Here is a 20,635-nt window from a genome sequence, read left to right as displayed (position 1 = left end):
ATTTGCACGCGTAGAGTTCGTAGCTAAACAGTTCGTAAAAAGTTTGTTTACTCGTGTACACGTTTCGAGTCATCGTCTCAGAAAAGAACTGTTGGCAATCTGCTGTTGGACAATACCTGCAAAGACAGTTAACAAGCTTGAAGTTTGAAGCTCCTTTCTTGGTTCGAGGATCGCACGAGATCGTCCAAGAACTCAGCCAATAGCAAAACCTGATTGCTTCATATACCATCGGTTTCTCCGTAGACGTTGAGGAACTTTATTACTCCGTACCGCACGATGAACTGTTTAAATAAGTGCGACAGTTGAATGAAGAGACGGGAGATGTGTCTTTTCGTAATTTATCAGGTGTCAGCAGTTATAACATTTTAACGCTTTTAGAATTTTATCTTCAAACGACGGCCATCAATTTTAATGATAGTTTTTATACCCAAAACGCTGGCATTTGCATCGGTTCATCAGTAGCTCCGTACTTTGTGACATCTATCTTAGTTTTGTTTATAAGCGCGTTAACAATTCAGTAAAGGGCCTTCATGTTAAAAAATGTTTAGATATGTCGATGATTACATAGTGATTCTTGACAATTCGCATATTTCATCCCTTGACGACGCAGTTGCAGAAATTATCACGGCTTTTAAAGCTGCAGCAAGAGGTTTGAAATTCACGTACGCACTTCCCTGTGCTCACGACATAGTTTTTAGACCTCAGAATTACTTTCAGAACGAACCACATATGTTGGAAATATAACCCTAGGTCACAAAAGTCCCTTGTCCTTTTTAACAGCGCTCATTCAAAGATAATTAAACGCGGAATTGCCATGAACTGTATCAATGCTGCCCTAGAAAAAACTTGCCCGCATCAAATTACCGATAGTGTCAACCAGCAAGTCGAGCGGCTACGCATGTCTGGCTTCCCTGATGATGGTATTTCAGCCGTTTGTGAGAACCTAATGCAGAAAAGAAAGAGTAGTAAAGGAACGGATGATAAAAGATAGAGACAGAATTACACTCAGGTAATACCGTACCTACATAAGATATCTCACAATCTGAAGAACATCGCCAACCGATACAACGTTAACGTTGTATTTTCCGCACCATGCAAGCTTTCAAAAATTTGCCCAATGATAACGAGAAAGAAGAAGACGCCGTGCAGTATTAAGCACGTCACAAAGTTCACAAAATGTGTAACGAAGGTCGTTTATAGCATTCCTCTTACGTGTAGAAAAGTGCACATTGGCCAAATAGGGCGTTGTTTTAATGAAAGAGCGCTACAACACTTCAATCTTGTAAAAGATGCTATAAGCAGCCATCTTACCGTACACTGCCGGTCGTGCAAATGCAAACCTATGTTTAAGAAGGCGCAGTTTCTGGGTCACGCCAAGGACAAGCTTCAGCGTGAATTCATCGAAGCCTTTTTATTAGGAAAGCCGGTGACAATTGCGTCAGCACGCCTTCACTGTCATTGTTGGAGAATGAAATGGCTTTTTTGGATGATTGCGATTAGGTTTCACTTCATGATGACTGAATGTACTTAAACTTCGAGCTTTTTCAAATAAAATCAGTTGAAAGTGCAGCACAGTCCTGTCTTGTTTCTTTCTTGTCTTCTGTGTGCGTTTTATTCATGCTGCGAAACTTGTCTCCATTATACACTGCTCACACTTGAGTGAGTGAGAAAACAACGCAAAATCAGTTTGAACGTCACAAAATGCTCGTAAGCAGTGTAGTGCGCGGAATACAAATGAGAATCGTAAGAAAGAAAAACTTCGACATCAATAACAAAAAAACGCAGTTGGTAAAACTGGACATATGGAATTGTTGAACATATCTTTATTTTTGGCATTAAAACAAGTTGTTAGCGATGGAACTCCTGGTAGACAATTTTAGACTTGGCCCATGTCAGTGCTCTTCTGGTTAAAAGTGATGTGGAAGAGAATTCATCAACTGACGTTTTATCTGAGCATAAAACAGTCGTGATCTCAATTGCTTGATCGGTCCGCAACACACAGTAGGTATATTCTACTCTTCGCCTTTTTGGACATGCCAACGATTTGTCTATTATCAATGCACTATGTAGCGCATATGAAGTATTTGAACATGTTAGTTCTTGCAGTGCCTTGAATGTTGTTATAACTTTTTTTAGGCCTTGTCCTAGAATGCATTCAGCGCTATGTGCCGAAAAGTAAAAAGATAATTGATAATGTACCACGTATTACAAGGCAATTCCTTCAATTGATTCCCAATGTCAATAGGCTGCGACAGAATTCTGCGAAGCGTTCTGGACACCCTTTGAGGACTGCCCAGTCTGACAAAGCGAATGAGGAACTTCGACTGCAGACTAACTCTGCGAGAGAGTTCTCTTTTCGTGTCAAACTTCAGAACCAAATAAAATGTAACCATCTAATATTTTGGCAATCACACTTATCATTCTTTAAGCTTCTAATATTTTAATCTTTATTGATCTTGCTACCACTGACGCATTCGTAATAGCAAATGCGTTTAATAAATATTTACAATAAGTATTCACCATCGATAACTGCGAAATTCAGACTTTCGCAGGTACTCCTTGTACCTCCATCAGCGACAACTCTGTAGGCAGCCAGGTAATCCTAACCTCATCTTGAATTTAGAAACAAAAAGTCCTGGTACGGAGGACATTGAAAACTTATTCCTTGTACGCTATGCGGAATGGACTAGCAAATACCTTACTATCATATTTAAGGAATCATTATAAAGCGCCACTGTTCCGACGCCATTAAAGCTAGCCAAACTTCTTCCTTTTCAAAAATCGGGAAATGCTGAATTATGAAAACTTATGCACCACTGTCGCTAACTTCCCATTCTTGTAAGCTCCTCGAGGACAATAGTTTCAACCAAATTGTGGAGTTTCTTGAAGCTAACAATATCTTCAGTGATTTTCAGCACCGTTTTCGCCACGGCTTTGGAACCATTTCACAATTAATTGAATTCACTCATGACGTCACTCATTCTCCTTATCTCTGTAACCAGATTAACGCTATATTCTTTGACCTATCGAAAGCGTTTTATACAGTTCATAATACTAACCTATTATAAAAATTTAACGCCATACTAAACAATCCGACGGTACTCAACAAGTTTGCCAGTTTTTTTTTTCCTTTCAATCCCAATATGTATGCTTCACCTCGACCACATATTCAGATATTCAGTGGATTCACCCTCAGGGGTCCCGAAGTTGTCTGTTTTAGGACAATTTCTTTTCCTGTTGTACATTAATGGCAACTACCTTGCAACATATCTACTAAATTTCGCTTATATGAGGACGATTGCGTGCTGTACCATCCGATTGCCTCTATTCGGGATCAAAACCTTTTAAATCATTCTTTTTCCACCTTCTGTCAGTCTTGTGACACGCGGTAGATTAAAAATAACTTCAGTGAACTGGTCTTCATGTCTTTTAGCAGATCCTGGTGTCCTTCTCTTTCACATATTCGTTTAATGGTTTGTTCCTGTATGAAGTGACCGAATACAAATACCTCGGGCCGTTTTTCACTTCCAAAATGTCTTGGTTGAAGCACATCATTCTAACATATAGTAGAACACTTCAAAGACTGGAAAACATTCAGCGCACATTACGTGCGGTACCACGTCATACAGAACTTTTAGCTTACAAAACGCTAATCTGAATTCTTATCGAATACGGTTGGCTTGGTTGTTCGGAACCCATAGCAAGAACTCTACTGCAGGAAAATTTAATCTGTCCAGACGAACGCATTTCGTTTCACCTACCGTCACTAAGACAGGATTTCCACCCTCGTCTACTCTCAGCGCATTATCTCAAACCCAACTTTCAAGACGTCCGCACTCCGAGTGCCTCCAATGTATCTAATGCTCTCTAATGCTCATTAACTCCCCACGATTCATGGCAATGAGCACCTGTGTTAATTTTTCTAGTTCATTATCAACTAGGTGCCATCATGATTTAAATATTTCTTCACCTTACGCAGAAATGATATATATAAATACAGCTTCTTCCCACGCACCAACGAAAGCTAGAAATGCGCGGTGAAATTCGTTCACTTGCGCTTCCCCTATTTTTGGCTGCAATTGAATGTCATTGACCTCTATGCTTTCTTCATTTTATCTTCTATTCGGTATGTCCGTTTAAGTATGTATGCATGTATGTGTCAAGATTTCTAGGCAACTGTTATGATCATAGTTCCAGGAACGCCGGTCGGAGAAAGCGACATCCGGGAGCTGTAAACCAAGCTGACAACCTCGCGACGGCCGCTTGCCGGATGACTTCTCTCTCAGGGAAAAAAGGTTCCTTCTCTATACTGCGCCTGCTGACCACTTCTTCGGGCCACTGTAATTAGCTTAAGACTCAGTCAACGGGCGCGACTGCAGCGGACTCTCTCACGGGCAGCCCTACATTGTCAGCGCATATGCATGCAGCCCACATCTCTTTCTGACCACCGCCAGGTACCACAAACGCGATTGAGGTATCCACTGGCCCAGGGAGCCAGTTATATTTCCTTTCCTAAAAATCATTGAAGTCGAGAACGTTGCCAACGCCAGCGCCAGTCAACACAATGATCGCCGACGGCGAAGGCGACGCGGGGCCAACCCCACGGCATATCCACGGCAGCGGCGACAGTAACCCTCCCCTTAAAGCCACCAGCGCCGCTCAGACAGCGCACACGAAGCTACATGACGAAGATAGCTGCCGAGGCCAGCCGTAATTGACCGTCTGGAGAGGATCCGGGGGCAGCGGGGTCCAGTCTTCATCAGCGCCATTCGTCTTCAAAGGGCGAAGCTGTCGGCGAGCGATTTCCCTACGCGGCGTGGCCTTGTGCGTAACCCGGGCCGTGCAGTGATGAGGAACACGTGCGACCACATGCGAACCGTGGGAACGCTACTCGCTGACATTCCGGTGCCTGCGCGATGAAGGTTGCAATCCTCCTCTCAAACTCAACTCGTGACGGAGGCGTGTTCCATACAGTCAAAGTGCGTCAAGAGTGCCACAGTGAACTTTTCAAGACACGCCTTCCTAGGCAGGCCAAGCCTCCATCTAGGAATTTCAGAGAAGAAGAACTCCAAAAACCCGGCGCGGCGGACAGCCGAGTAGCTGCCTCTCGTCGAGACTTTTTTACAGAGTAGCCCTATCAGTTCCTGTATGTGTACGTAATATAAATAGTTGTATAAAAATTTCCTTGCCTTCCTCCTAACTCCTTCTCCGATCTTCCTCGTCTCTCTCCAGCCCGACTAGGCCAATTGAGTCGCAAAAGCAACTGCTTACCATGTATACTATGTAGACACTCCTGCAATAGCCACTTTGAGGCTGCGGGAGGTATAAATAAATAAAAGAATAAATAAATTGTATTTTTACGCTACAAGTATTTGATTTGCCGACAAATGTCTAGCCTGCTTAATGGAGCTGGCCAAGGTAACGCCTCGTTGACCTGTGGCATATCTTAGCTACCAACTCAAGTGTAAGTGTTCTGTTACATGGTAAACCCGGCGATATAGGAACAAAGTGGTAGGTTTGTTTGAACCAGCTTGCTGTCGTGGAAGTTCCCATTACAGTGATTGTGACCTGCTTGAACAATCACAGTAAGGGTTTAATCATCAAAGCAAGGTTCTGCGAAATTGTTTGAGTGAAGCGGGCTTCGATGCGCGCGCAGTATCCCTCTTGGATCCGCAAAGCTTTCGAAGGTCCCATGATGCGAGACCTTCCGGCCGAGCCACATCTTGGTGCAGACCGACGTTTTCGACCCCGTGCTTGGAGCAGGTGGCTTTACTCACTTATGCACCACAGTTTCCGACTCACCATTTCATTCAGATGCTGAAGCCGTGGCTGGAATGCGATGCTCCTGTTTAATACCAGTCACCCACACCAGGAGAGGGGAAACGTGTCGCCGTACTGTCGCGGGCTCCAAGTTGACCGGAGCAGCATCGCCTTGTCGAGAGGAGTAAAGCAATAAACGTATAAGCGAGCCTGGGCGGGACTCGGGCTTGAATCTGTGGGCCCGGGCTGGGCATGGGCCTCAAAATAAAACGCATCCAGTGCTCTGAACTCTGTAAAAAGAGAAGTCTATGAGGATATTCGGGGTGAGTGCATTTTTGAAGCACTTGGTCTCAATTTTTTTGCTTGTGTATCTTGTATTTTTTAACTATTGCCCGATGTTAGCTGGAAGGCATTGCGCAAGATGCCTGTAAGTGATACAGGGGACATCCTCGTTATGCCGGTCTCTTTGCGCTCATGTGCATGGGTATAAAGGCCAGTACAAAATCCCTGACGTGCCAATAACTATACCGAAAACTGAAAAAAGAACGTGCAAGCTTTCTATTTTTCTTCTCCGTGGCTTTACGAAACTGTGTTCTACGGCAGTATTTACGGCAAGATAAAGTTTGGAAATAAACAAATTAACCGCCGCTGCAAATGAAAACAAATAACCAGCTTCTCAAGCAAGGCATGCGTATTTCTCATTTACTTGTATGACCCTCTTTGTTGAATACAATTAAAGAACGAAGCGGGATCTCCCCGTCAAAGGACCCCCTTCCATCCACTGGTGTCGGCCAATCCTTGTGAACCTACTAGCATGACAATGCAGAGTGGCGTCTATTCCCTACAATACAGGGAGGGCACTAACATCTATCATCTTCTATTCTCTGCATTTTACCGCTAGCGGGCTCATGAGAATCAGCCGGCTGCATTGGCTGGAAGGGGGTCCTTTGACGGAAAAAAGCCGCTTCCTTATTTAGTTGTGTCCGACTATAGTCCTTTCAAGCCCAGCTAAACTTCGGGCGCAAGCAGCAGATTAGAGCAAACCTGTCACTGGCTGCGCAGGCAAGTAGACGTTAAGTTAGTACTCTCTCATGGTGATGCGACCAGAAAGTCGCGAGGATGACAACATCTACGAAGAGATACAGAATATGGCTGCAGTACCTGCAGCTTTTGCAAACCAAAGAAAGCGCTTTCAGATTCGCTATGCAACGCATTCGCCCCCCCCCCCCCACAAAAAAAAGCCTCTGATGTCTGAACACTGATATTTGCAACCTTTCCTCATTCAATGGCACTTCGCAAGCTAGCTAGACGTGATCGAATTATGTTCAAAACAAAGAAACCGTACCTTGCCTGTGGCCGATCGCACAATCAGTAAGTAAAACATTTCCATGCTCTGTTTTTTCTTTTGGTCTCGATCAAGTGTAGCGGAAACCAAGCACTTCAATCCATAGATCAAGGTTCGTGAATGTCACACGAACACGTCAAGAACTCAGAAATAATACTCCTATCTTTCAGTTCTAATGACCCACAAAAAGTGGTACTTTACTAACGTAAACTGAGAAGCAAGTTGTTAGCCTCATGGTTTTGCGCCTCAGAGGGAAGTTGATGAAGACGACTATGTGCGATGCACAGCACGAGAGTGCGTTGCAGTGCAATGCGAGGGATGATCGTCTGCGGAGATAGCATGGTGGCTCTCGTGCAGTGGACAGCGCAGATGAGCTGTTGGCGCTTCCACGGTTTCAAAATCTAGCTGGGGCAATATTTACTTTATTTTTGCATCCTCAAGGTCAGGGACGCCATAAGATTCTTGGTTGGGTTTGACCCCATGAAGTCGCGCTTGCGCACTAAAACCAGGAAAAATAAACATACTCAAAAAGCTGGAAACCACTGCGAAGAACTAATTGTACATTGGCTGCAGCACATAATTTCACATAGTAGTCAATAGGCACGCACAGAAGTAAACCCTTGGATACGTAGTAATGATTCAGAAAAAAATTGTAAAAATTACAAACTTTGCCGTGAACCACGGACAAAACACATCGCTGGGGAACACGTCACTGCGCAGAAGATATTCAAGGAGAAAATGTACCGATTTCGCTTGGAACTTGTGGCGAAATGCAGCGGGGAGTCATCGAATTTTATGTGCGTGCATTGAACGGTGCTTTCTATACAGCCGCAGCTGCCGGACAGGCGTGGCAGCTGGTTTCCGAGTGTGGCATCAAAAACACATGCGGCTAGTAGCGACAAGTTCAAGGGAACGGATTCAAATGCAGCTCATTGCAGGTCGCCCTTGGCGACCAAGCAACAGTCGTCGCCCGAAATAAAAAGAGCCCTGCGTCGTAACAGGCAGACATATACTCAACGGAAACCCGTATTTTGTCGTGCGCTGTTCACGTAAAGCCTAATAGACGATATGCGAAACTTCATGGCGGTCTAGCAACACTGCCCCCCCCCCCACACACGTACGGCTAGCGACGCGAATTAAAAAGACGTGACTATAAGAAACCTGAACTGCAGCTGCGCGTCGACATCTACATGTCTTGTCTTGTTTTTCTGGCACGCACTGCGCTTGTGCTAACGGGACCGCGCTCAATGGCATGAAGTAAAAGAGGTTTCCTCCTGGACGCTGTTTTCCTCGTGCCGACACTAGAAGGCGTCAGTGCATGTGTCCCTCATGTGAGACGAAGTGTAGGTAATACTACGCGTTTGTGTGTCTTGTTGCCGCCCTTGTGCGAGTGTATCGCCAGTTCAAGATAAATGCAACGAAACCGAGTGGTAGCAACTGATGAAACAGGAAATGTATGTATCGAGTTCGCTGCATATCTAATGTGTATTAAAGAGCATAGAACCTAGAGTTTTCTTCGCTGCTTCTGTACCTGCTCTACTCTACTGTGTTTCCGGTGTTGGTTTTCCTAGCCTAATAATGACCGGTGCTGAAGTAGCTTGTCAGTAAAAATTGTGAACTCCGTACCAAGTTCCAAACATCTCGACCGCGAACTTACGTGCGATCTTCAACCCTTTTGAGGCAGCTTTTCAGGATGCATACTGACATTCGCCACATGTTGTTCCAAGCTGGCATCCCGGGTGCTGCATATGAAGAGCAACTGGAGCTCACAGCTAAGAGGAAAATGCGCAACTTTCATTGCCCTCCTTCGACTAAGGTTTCTCTCGCCTCAGTCGTGGCTTACAACCATATGCTGGCCTCAAATAATGAACCTAATGGCTCAATTAAAGTACATCGCAGGAGTTTCATCTGTTGTGACCCCACAGCACGAACATGTGCTAATACTTCTCTGCTACCAGACGTTCAATTTTTTTATCGAATTTTAATCTGTTCCTCTTTGTTCTTATTTCCATATTCTAAATTTGTACGCAATGTATATTACCCCCTACCCCTATCTTTTCATACTACCTTTCTCTCCGTCTCCCTGTCCTTTACTCCCGCTAGACGCCGCTCCTGCGCTTCAGATTTCGACGGTAGATGCCGCGGCTAGCAACATCTTTTCCTACCATTGTTAATACAATAATAAATTGCCACTAAAAAACCCAGAACTATTTGCTCACGTCCGGATAACCTTTACTTATTGCGTGAAGAGACTAAAGTTTAAAAATTGAGCCACCGTTCTTACTATGCGATATTCCATCTGATGTCGTAGCGCTCACTTAATATTAGTGAAACGAGTACGGTAAGTCATGCCAGCCGCATTCTGTCTCCAAGAGACTCGGAGACAAAACAAGCTGCTTCGGCAAACTCAACATTAGTAGGTCGAAGTTCACTATCAAAGCATTCCTCCTATTTGAAAGTACGACGTTATATAGCTGCGGTGTTCACGTCATTTCTATTGGTGCCTTCTCGCGTTTCTCGTCCTCAGGCTGGTGTTGATCAGTGTGCAATGTTGAAAATGTTTTGTGAAGGACTACACGATGCAACAGGGTGGGCAAAAATTCCGAAAAGATCTAAGGCGACACTTTCGGCGTTGTGGGCGAAAAATCACCGGCACGGCTTTGCCAGGGAGGTGCCCAGAGAGCAACGTAAGAGGGAAGTGGGCCACCTAGGTCACAAGACCTTGCGGCGTCATCGAAAACCTGCCCAGGCATAGAGAGCAAACTGTCCAGCGTTGCAGGTGGCAGTGTAATTGAATTACTAGTTGGTGGCCTGGGAAGAGCAACCTGGGCCGCACAAGGCCTACCGATGGCAACACCAGCCATCGCAGAGCAGTGGCGCATCGCTTAACCGCTACATCAACGCGCCGCAGTGGAGTGCTATCAGGACTCCCAGGGATCTATGAATGCAAAGCGGCGAATAACCTTCTACATATATTGGAATTAACTCATTACGCTATCGCGTCACACCCTGAAAGCAGAGCTTGAGTGTCCCCTCCAATTTTTGTTCAACCTTACTCTACAGAAACTTTGTGCCGTAAAATGTGATTTTTTGCCCTTTTCAAATAGGGAACACAAATCCATTCTATATAATAAGGCTTCGAAACTGGCAATACTATTCGTCTACCTTCAATATAATGGGCGTATTCCTAAGCTCGGGAAATCACAAACATACGGCTTTGGCCACACGAAAGTATAATAAATAACAACAGATAAAACGACATAAGGCTTTTTAACACCCAAAAAAGAGTTTGTAGCACGTGAGTTCTATCCATCGGCCGCGGTGGATCAGTGGTTAGGGCGCTCGGCTACTCATCCGGTGTAGCCGGGTTCGACCCGACCGCGGCGGCCGTATTTCGATGGAGGCGAAAAGCAAAGGCGCAAGTGTAGTGTGCGATGTCAGTGCGCGTTATAGATCCACAATTGGTCGAAATTATTCTGGAGACCTCCTATACGGGACCTCTTTCTTCTCTCCTTCGTCAGTCCCTCCTTTATCCCTTCCATTACGGCGCGGTTCAAGTGTCGCCATAGATGTGAGACAGATACTGCTATTTCCTATCTCCAACAACCAATTTACATTTTTATTTGTATTCATGCTGTTGGCGTCTGTGAGCACTCACCTCGCACGTCGCTTTTGCTGCGCATAAAGACGAACAGATTGAGCAACTACTTGGACACCACAAACGCCAGGTGCGATCGGGACGCCTGCGTTGCGGCTTCCAAACGCCGCGAGTGGTTGTCGCCGTTAGCGAAGTTGGAGTGACGGAAAAGCCTCAGTACTGCCCTCAGGTCTCTCCCGAATGGCGGCATCCAGGCACTCATGTGCTGGTACAGTCCTTCCTGAGTGACGAGAACGCCATCGATTACCGCCGAAATGAACCACGCGAGATAACATCCCACGTAAACCAGTTTTCTAGAACAAGAGGCCACGTGGTGTGCACTCGCTACGTCGTGTGCACCTCGTAAACGGTTTATTTATCGCCATGTGCACCTGCTAATTTCACATCCATATGACTGTGGGATGAAGCTGTAAACTTCAAATCTGCCTATTGTTAATTAGGAATATAGTAGGCCGTGGAAAATCAGCCCAGTGCATTAATTTTAAGCACTATTCTTTTATTAAGGAATATTTGTAAGCCTTCGTTTTTTGTTACCAGCTGCTCGCTGGCTCGTCGTAAAATGGTTATCATTGTTAGGTTATCCTGCCGCGGCTTGTAAAGTGTATGCAAAACTGCGCGGGAGACAGCGTCATCGTGTGTGTGTGTGTGTGTGTGTGTGTGTGTGTGTGTGTGTGTGTGTGTGTGTGTGTGTGTGTGTGTGTGTGTGTGTGTGTGTGTGTGTGTGTGTGTGTGTGTGTGTGTGTGTGTGTGTGTGTGTGTGTGTGTGTGTGTGTGTGTGTGTGTGTGTGTGTGTGTGCGTGTGTGCGTGTGTGTGTGTGTGTGTGTGCGTGTGTGCGTGTGTGTGCTTGTGTTCCACCTCTTTGAACGTTATGAATGTGTGCGTGATGAAACGTGTTTTCTGGAAGTTTATTCAATGTGCGACAATCATTAAACCTATTTTTAGATTTTATTTCACCTATTCGCTAGCGAGAACTGTAACAACTACGAACAAAATACGTTTGCCTAAATCACAACTCTAGAGGACAAGAACATATTCCCACGACTAAGTTTTTACTTGTCGACTTACTCCTTGGTTGGGAGTAACGTCAGCCATCCCAGGTCTCCTTGCATCGACGTGCCGTTAATGTCAGGCATTGCTGGCAGCGTGGATGTTGGCGAAATGCGTGGCATCTCCGGGCGTTCACCTCTTTGACGACGGCGTCAACGTGAACGCGCGTTTAAAGTGCATATTCTCCGGAGGACTCAATACGATCTTGCATGCTTTGTCGATTTTCAGCACAAGTCCATAAAAGAAAAAAACAATGCACGGTAGGAGTGCGCGAAGAGAAGCTGAAAAAAAATTGTTTCTCCAGCTATTACACGCCTTGGAGGTTTGGTCCTGAGAACGGGTTAGGAGGTGCAATCTCGATCCCAGGTTCAACATTTTGATTGAAATGGAAGGCGAAAACACTCGTGTGCTGCGAGTGAGGTGCGCACCGTAAACAATCTTCCGAAGTCCATTATCATAGATTTCCTGAGCGAAAAGTGAATTTCTCACACACAAAAATTCGTACAATTTACAGCACATAGAACAGTGTCTACACACTGTTCTGGTCACCTCATGTGGCATTTCCTGACAGCTGACGCTTCACAAACCAGCGAGATTTCGGGCGCAGAGCTAGGCATGCCCAATGGCTCGAAGTATGAAAATCCTCGAGGTTCCCAAAACTCGATGCAAGCTACACAAATTATGTAAATATTCTAAGTACCATTTTGACAACTAAAACGCGCATTGCTCAACTGTAGCCTCGGCAGCGAATCAGTTGAAAGCCTTTGCACGATGCAGGAAGAAGGTTAACGCTTGGCAGCAGTTCCTGGCTCACCGCATCAAGATATTCACTGTGACTGGTGTCGTCAAGAAGATAATGGCGCGTACCCACTGCGTCGGATTGGTCAAGACACAGGCGGCGATTGACAGGTGCTCAAATGTTTAAAATAAATACAGAAAGGAATGCAGATTCGGTGATTGAAATTGAGAACTGTGCGAAATCTGTGACTGAAATTTAGAATGAGGCTAAGCGTGCAAAGTTTAGGAAGTTTTGGTAACATATGAATTTTCAACATGAGTAGCCAGAAGATGGCATTCCGAAAGATTTGAGGATGGCAGCCGTTTCGTGTCTGAAAGGAAACTTTGAATGGCGGAGAGCTCATTCCTGCTGCTGTGCACAAGTGTGGCAGCACCAAGAGATAGAACAAAACCAGCACATAGACCGTGCTGTCATAATGGGTGCTCTAGCAGGCGCCTCCGTAAAGAGCAGTGGCGGCTGGTCAATAAGAAGTGATCTATCGTTCTATGTTCAGCGCAGGACGGCCGCAATTGGAGACCGCCTGACCAGATCAATCTCGGTAGAAGATTAATAGAGGCACGCGACAACGTAGATGCGTCAAAGAAACCTCGAGCTTGAGCGATCGGCATTCTTTACTTCACCACGGGGAGAGAAGTTGCTGGAAGTCAGGAGAGGAAATAAGTGCTGAGACCTTCTCTTTCAATAGCATTCTTTCAATAGAGTTTTTTCAATAGCAGATACCCGCGAAACCAGGCCGCTGCAAATATATGGGCAGGGCGGAAGGAAAGGTATGAGGGGGCCTTGAAGAGATGCCTTCGCCAAGGTATCAGCAACCTCATTTAAATGAACTCTCTGTGCCCAGGGACCCAAGCCAACTGTAATGAACCCATGTGAGGTGGGAACAAACATTTGAGTAAGCGGAGGGCCTGTAACTCCGCAGACGCGGCTAGAGAAGAACACAAGAGTGATGAATCTGTCATAATGATGGCAGAAGACAAAGGGCTGTTTAACTTGCACATAGTGATGACTACTGCTGAAAATTCTGCCAAATAAAAAGGGGTCGAATTCGGGAAGGCGAACTAAGAATGAAAAATCGAAGCAAAGAGAGAAAATTCTAATACCAGTCTTTTATTCGAACTGTGAGGCGTCTGCCGAAGTCTGAACATCAGAGTGAAAGGACATGAACTAATCTTGTAATAAACGGAAAGGCAAAAAATTTTCATGTTTTGGAAAGATCTAAAAAAAACCAATCTAAACAGATGTAGAGCCGGCACACGAAGGAAGGATGTCCGAAACGCGTCCATTTGAGAGGTCAAGGAGAGATTGCACAAGGCAAATCTTTCGAGTACAAAAACGAAACCATATTTCATTGAAAAACGTCATAGGCTTACGAAGAAATATCACATTTGAGGCATGAAGCCACGAATCGCACATTTTCCCACATGCTGTTGTTGTTGTTATCCTCATACAATGACACATGCCCCCCAGGGGGGTCGGCCGAGAATTCAGGTGAACAGAGAGTTATTCAGATGAATTTTTCATGGAAGAAATAAAATGATTGGTGAAGAAAAGAGAAGTAAACAAAGAGGAACAGCGAGATAAACCGAAAAACGCATAATGCAAGTAGGAGATGAACACTGGGATTTTTAGGTGACGATAAAATTTTAAAACAAAAATATTACTCAAAATAAAAAAAAGTGTTAGCAAGGTTGTCGATTAGTTTCCAGGAAGAAATTCTGAACGGCGGCAAAAACAGACCTGTGGCTGTACCAATCAAAGTATGGTGGCGCCAAACGACAATATGATCGGGCAGTTCAAAGTATGGCCAAATGGCTTCTCTGAGAACATTTCTCTCATCTTGGTGAAGCGGCGAAAAAACAACAAGAAATTATCTATTGATTCCTGCTAACCGCAAAACGCGCAGACACGCGAAAGCGCCAAACGATAACTGTGCAAATAAAAATTTAAATGTGGGATCCGACAGCGCAGCCTTGTTAGAGAGACCTCAAGCTTCCGTGAATGGCATGATTTCCTGCTCAAAAACCTCCTGAGATGCAGATAATCATCAGACCTTAAAAGGAATCAAGTTGTCATGCTTAATAAAATATGTCTCCGAAACCTCGCTCCTATCATGTACGCTGTAGACGGGAGGTTAGGTAGCACGGGGTCATTGAAGGACGCCTTTTCCAGGCTATCAGCAATTTGACTGTCACACAGCTATGACGTCGTACTCATAGCATATGAACAAGGCTCAAATGTGGAGGGAGTAATGATACGAAGGTGTTTAAGATAGGAGAATCCTTGGTCGAGAAAGATGGGCCTAGTTTGCGAAGAGCAAGCACCACCGCCAGAAAGTCAGCTTGGAAAATTGCGGCGAAATCCAGAAGGCGCGGAGAAAAGGACCAGTCTGGAAGCTCGTAATATATTTCGACCTCTGCCTTTTCGTGACATTGGGAGGCATCAGTTGCTATCGTTATGCACATAGTTAGGCTTTGTAAATGGTCTTGTAAATATCCATCTAAAATGAGGCGTGGTAATAGCTTAGCACTTTTTGGGAAAAAGTCATCATAGACAGTTTCAACGGAAGGCCCGCTTTTTTGTGTCGGAAAGATGTTAGACGGAGGTACATTTACAAGCTCAAGCAATTTTTTCACCAGAACTACCTGTGGAGTATGAAAGCTAGGCCAGTAGACTCCAAAAAAGGAAGTCGGCTGGCAAAAAAAAACGACAAGGAATTCATTCAATTTGATCTGATTTATTTTCCTCCTTTCTGATACAGAAAGAGCAGTTGAAATTTGATTCATATATCCTGAGGTACGTCTGAGCAGATAGAAATTTAAATCTTGATAATAAAGGTCGAATTCGGGCTTCAAGGTAAAGGACATTGTTAGCCAAAAATTTGGGGAGCCCAAGGCACAACCGAAGCGGCACCCTCTCCAGAACAACGAGCTTGCAAATTTTGTAATCTGCTGCACCAGAAGACTGCACACATTCAAATTCTTAAATTGTTCGGACATACACAGCATAAAGCAGTAAGAGTGCTTCGCTCCGCCTTACCTACCGGTGATCACTAATGCACTCAACATGCCGACAGCACGAAGCCCTTTCGCTACAACATGGGCAATGTGAAAGCTCCATGAGAGATTGTCAACATAAATAACACCAAGGTATTTTAATGACTTGAGGAATATTTTATCGCTAGTAAGTTAGAGGCCCAGCCGCGGTGGCTCAGTGGTTAGGGCGCTCGACTACTGATCCGGAGTTCCCGGGTTCGAACCCGACCGCGGCGGCTGCGTTTTTATGCAGAAAAAACGCTAAGGCGCCCGTGTGCTGTGCGATGTCAGTGCACGTTAATGATCCCCAGGTGGTCGAAATTATTCCGGAGCCCTCCACTACGGCACCTCTCTCTTCCTTTCTTCTTTCACTCCCTCCTTTATCTCTTCCCTTACGGCGCAGTTCAGGTGTCCAACGATATATGAGACAGATACTGCGCCCTTTCCTTTCCCCCCCAAAAAACCAATTATAAAAACCAATTATAGTAAGTTAGAGACCGATGAGCAGCATTTTTCATTTGAAAAAAAAAGAACAGCGTACTTGTTCGTTTTTAAGGCGACTCGCAACCCACACAACCATCTCTTGAGTAAATTCAGAACGATTGCAGGCGCGCATAAAGAGATTAAATGTCAAGGGCAGCCGTGGAACATGCAAAGTCGTCCACATAGACGTGCGTGCGAATTTTTTATGCTTCTAATAGAGCTCAGTAGAATAATAAAGGGCATAGACTAAAGGACTGCTTCTTGAAGAACACCTCTGGTTTTTTATATCTCCCAGACTTGACACCATTTAGAACACAAAAAATAATGTTTATGAGGAACGCAGCTATCCACGCAATGAAATAGGGTAGGAACTGCAGTCTGCAATCTTTGCAATAATATGCTATGTTCCACGCCATCATAAGCTTTGGATACATGTAATATCATTAAAGCAGCATGCATTTTTTGGTGCCAAGCAAGGAAAATTTGACTCTCGAGGTCAGCGTGAGCGTTCCATATAGAACATTTTGGAGGGAGAATTTTGGATATTTTCGCGGTCCACAAACTCCGAAACACTTAGGAGTATGACCTTTTCATTTTATTTAACCACGTTGAATGTCAATGAAATAGGTCCAATATTTACCAGAAAATAGCTGCCACTATTATGTTTATGTACAAGAATCACATTGGCAAATCTTAATTCAGGAGGAATTCAAGCATGTTTGTTGGAATGATTTACCAGCTGGGTGATTACCCGAGAGATCAAACGGCTTAAATATTTGAAATTTTTATTATTCGTGATAAGTTTATATTATCTGCTCACTTTATTCAGCAGGCCAACAGTGAATTTTGTTTCGAAAAAATGCTAATAATTCAGGAGAAAAAAAGTTGTAATTGACGTCATGGCCGAGGCAGCGTTTTCACGCAGTGCTCAATATCGCGAGTTTGCAATGACGTATGAATCAAAATATGAAAACCGTGATGAATATAGTTTTCGCGATAAATGTACACGTGAGCAGGAATATGTCGGGCTTCTTTCCGCCATCTCGCGGCAGTTATCGCTTTCTGTAAAAAATTTCAAAATGGCACAAGTCTCAAACGAGGCTACTTTCAAAAATTTTTTCTCCCCGAATATAGAGGACATCTTCAAACTCGCCCAGTAGATAAGCATCGAGGTGCTAGAAGAGTGTACCGATATATATTCTTGTATAATATAGGGAAGTTCAAGAAGTATTGCCCTAATTCTGGCATTTGTGAATATAGTGAGGTTGTTAAAAAAATCAAGGGAAAAAACCATCTAAAATTTTCGTTAAAACTCCAGAAACAGGTCTCTAGAAGGAGGTGAAAAACATACGAAAAAACATGTTGCATTATTTTATTTACAACTGTCCTATTCAAGCTCGAACTTGTAGCTTTTTGGACATCGCTGGGAGTGCTTAAAGGAGGGGCGGAAGCAGCAAACACGCTTTCCGCTGCTCTAAATTTTCCCCAGATCCCAAGACTAAAACCTTTTCCACAAAGAGAGAGTAACTTAATTACTTTTTGTGGACAGACATCGACCTGTGACGTAAGCAGCAATCAAGAGCGCCGCTATCGCATAGTGCGGGTAACAACTGGATGTGCTACCTTCAGAAACTAACACAAACTAACAAACCAACACAAGTCGAAGGAAGTCGAAGGAGATTCATCAGCACAGTGGGTTCAAAGTTAGTTTCATAATTTTTTTTAAATATACAGCTTGAGCAGTACACGAACGCCGTTTTCGCACTCAGGCTATGCGGCCATAGCACACATATTCAGAGGTGAACTGCTGTCGTCAATATTGCGATTAACGAAAATAATTAATAAACTTTTCAGTCGCTGCAGTTAGCATGCTCTTTATATAAGAAATATAGAGGCGGCCGTATTCCTAGACTTCATTTTGTAGAGTTTCCATAGCGTGGCCTCGAACCAAGATCTCGCACCAAAAAAGTTCATCTCAAACCATGTATTTAGCCAAGTCAATTTACGTTTTTTTCATAGAAAAAGAGGAGGCAGGGCTAAAAGTTGTGACGAACAGCTTGACAAGGCCCAGGCTCCCTTGCAAGAATTTGGCATTATAACACTTGGAAGACAAATATGTTCGGAACGTGTACAGCAACATTATACATGGCAAACTTTCGTACTATAACTTTCTATGTATGAAAATACCGCACAAATAATACACACAATACAGCACAACAAACAATAAAGCACAAAAAAAAGCAAAATAGAAACGCTCCAAAATTCACGATCATAAAATTAAGAGTACATCAAGACGAACACATTCCAAACACAAAGTAAAATTTAATTGATGACAGTTGTTCATGGCAAAAAACTCAAGATTGAGTGGAAACCATTGCGTCGTCTTCGGATGCAGCAACTACCGAAAGCGAAAAAATTGCAAATGGCAGCATGCGTAACACATGGCCAGCCGCATTATGGTTGCAGGCTTTTTCAGCTGCATCACTTTCCTGCGGACGAACAGCACCGACGGCTTTGAGTTGCAAGCATTAACAGGAAAGACTTCTTGCGTCTGCTCGGTACACTTAAAACGGACCTCAACGCCAATTTTTCAACCTATGTACAAAGGAAAGGGGAGTAACTGTTTCAATTATGTTTGAGCTATTTGTGTTTTTCAGCAAAACTTATACCTTGGAATCAACTTTCACGCAGGTGAAAAGTGGATGGCGATGCATGTGCCGACAAAAAGACGAAAGCCGAGTACCACAGGCCGGTCGACGAAAGCTGCCTTGTTCTACATTGATAACGCAGTAGTCTAATCTGGGCTCGATTTTTTGCGTGTTAAACTCGCCAACGCCGCACGGAAAGCCGCAGTAAATGCGCCTGTCGTGTCTGCGCGCAACTTTTCAAAGTGACTGTTTTTTCTCCGAAAGCATTCGATTCTATATTGCGGTCTTGCCTAACTACCGATAAAGGAACGAAACGAGCGTATGAACAATGCGACCAGCGATGGATCGGCCGCAATAGATCCAGCAGCGGTTATGATTGGTGTGAAATAGAAAAGCAAGTTACGAAGAGTAAGTATAATTAGCTGGGCGCATGCTCTGAGGGTGGGAGTGCGATGAGTCTGCGCAAGCTTCCGCGCACACACATTCGATCAGAAATGGAAGACCCGGTGCAGTGCGAATGGCCATCTCTAAAAGGGCTGCAGGCCTGTCGTGCTTTTTCTTCGCGCTGTTTACAACTGGAATATAACAATCTAGTAAGCCATTCGAGGCAAATGCTTTTATAACGAGCCGTCACTAACCTCCAATGCTAATCACAGGCACAGCCAGCGCACTGTTGCGTTTCGACGAGCTTCTGTGGAGCTTCGTTGCTACCTGAAGCTCCGCGCATGTCGTCTCAGGGAGCTTGACTCAATCTCGAGAAATAATTTTCGCGTCATGCGAACTGCAGTACCGAAATTAAAGCCGACTAGAAAAGAAAACAGCTGCCGCTCACCCTCAGGCCAAAGCACAACTGCGCGATCCCACATTCTATCATGGCGACGATAAATCTTAGACGGCGCTGCGTAAGCACGATGGCAGTTGCCCGGTCTCTAAAGAAAGGCTCTGGACTCTACCCGCTTTTGTTCAAAGGCACAAACTAAAAGCGGCGGTTTTCGATTAGCTTCCAAGGTTAGAGCCCTTAATAGAGATGTTTAGTTTGACAGCGTCAGCCCGAGTCGGCCTGCCAGTAGCATATACTGACGGCACACGCGTACTTTTGTTCCTGTTGTCATTTTTGCTATCGCCAAAGCGTTCCCCGTTGGTTTTCTACGGTAGTCTTTACTTTTCGTGCACACGTCAGCTGTAATTAAATAATAATCGATTTGATTCTTCTAGTGCGTGCATATCTATCATAAGCTGCGTATGTGCCTGTGTGTTTAACCCTCGAAGTGCTTTAACCTGACAGCGTGAGTCGGCGCTGGGCTAACAGCTGCTGCCTTATTCTCTATGTTTCGAGGGCTTTATAATCTCGTATGTGTGCTCGTGCGAGGCAGGCAGAGAGGGAGAGGCAGGCCGGGGCTCCCCTCCGACTTTCCAGCTTCTGATCAGGTGTTGAACAGTAGACGTAATGTTTGCAATCTAACGGCCTATTGCGGTACCTTCGGAGGTGTACTCTTTATCGCCGATGGGAGGAGACCGGGGGGTGTAGCTCAGTGGTAGAGCGTTCGCTTTGCATGTGAAAGGCCCCGGGATCGATCCCCGGCACCTCCACGAGACCGGCTTTTTTTTCCTCGTCACACCGTGGGGCATGAGTAAACAGAAAAGATACTCACTCCGCTCAACCCTTTTTGAGTTTAGTGTCCGGGGTGGCTGTCGCCAAAGGAAGAAAAATACCATGAGTCTTGCATTTTCCTCGCTCGCCTTCCCCTAAAACCCTCACACTCATCCTCGTTTCATAAATTTACTCTCCCTTTCTCGCTCTCAATTTGCTGCTCTCGCCGACACCATGGAGGAAGGATCCAGGTTAGATCCACTCTGACCCT

At 44.7% G+C, this 20,635-nt stretch overlaps 1 non-coding gene across 1 annotated transcript; it reads left to right on the top strand.

The window, feature by feature from the left end:
• Positions 1-20,291: 20,291 nt before the first annotated feature.
• Positions 20,292-20,363, top strand: TRNAA-UGC (transfer RNA alanine (anticodon UGC)). The gene has a single exon. It is a non-coding gene; the product is annotated as a tRNA-Ala (tRNA).
• The last annotated feature ends 272 nt before the right edge of the window (positions 20,364-20,635 follow it).

The sequence above is a fragment of the Amblyomma americanum genome, chromosome 1 (assembly GCF_052857255.1).
Source record: "Amblyomma americanum isolate KBUSLIRL-KWMA chromosome 1, ASM5285725v1, whole genome shotgun sequence".
In the NCBI taxonomy this organism is placed as follows: domain Eukaryota; kingdom Metazoa; phylum Arthropoda; class Arachnida; order Ixodida; family Ixodidae; genus Amblyomma; species Amblyomma americanum.
This window is presented reverse-complemented; position numbering and strand designations above follow the sequence as displayed.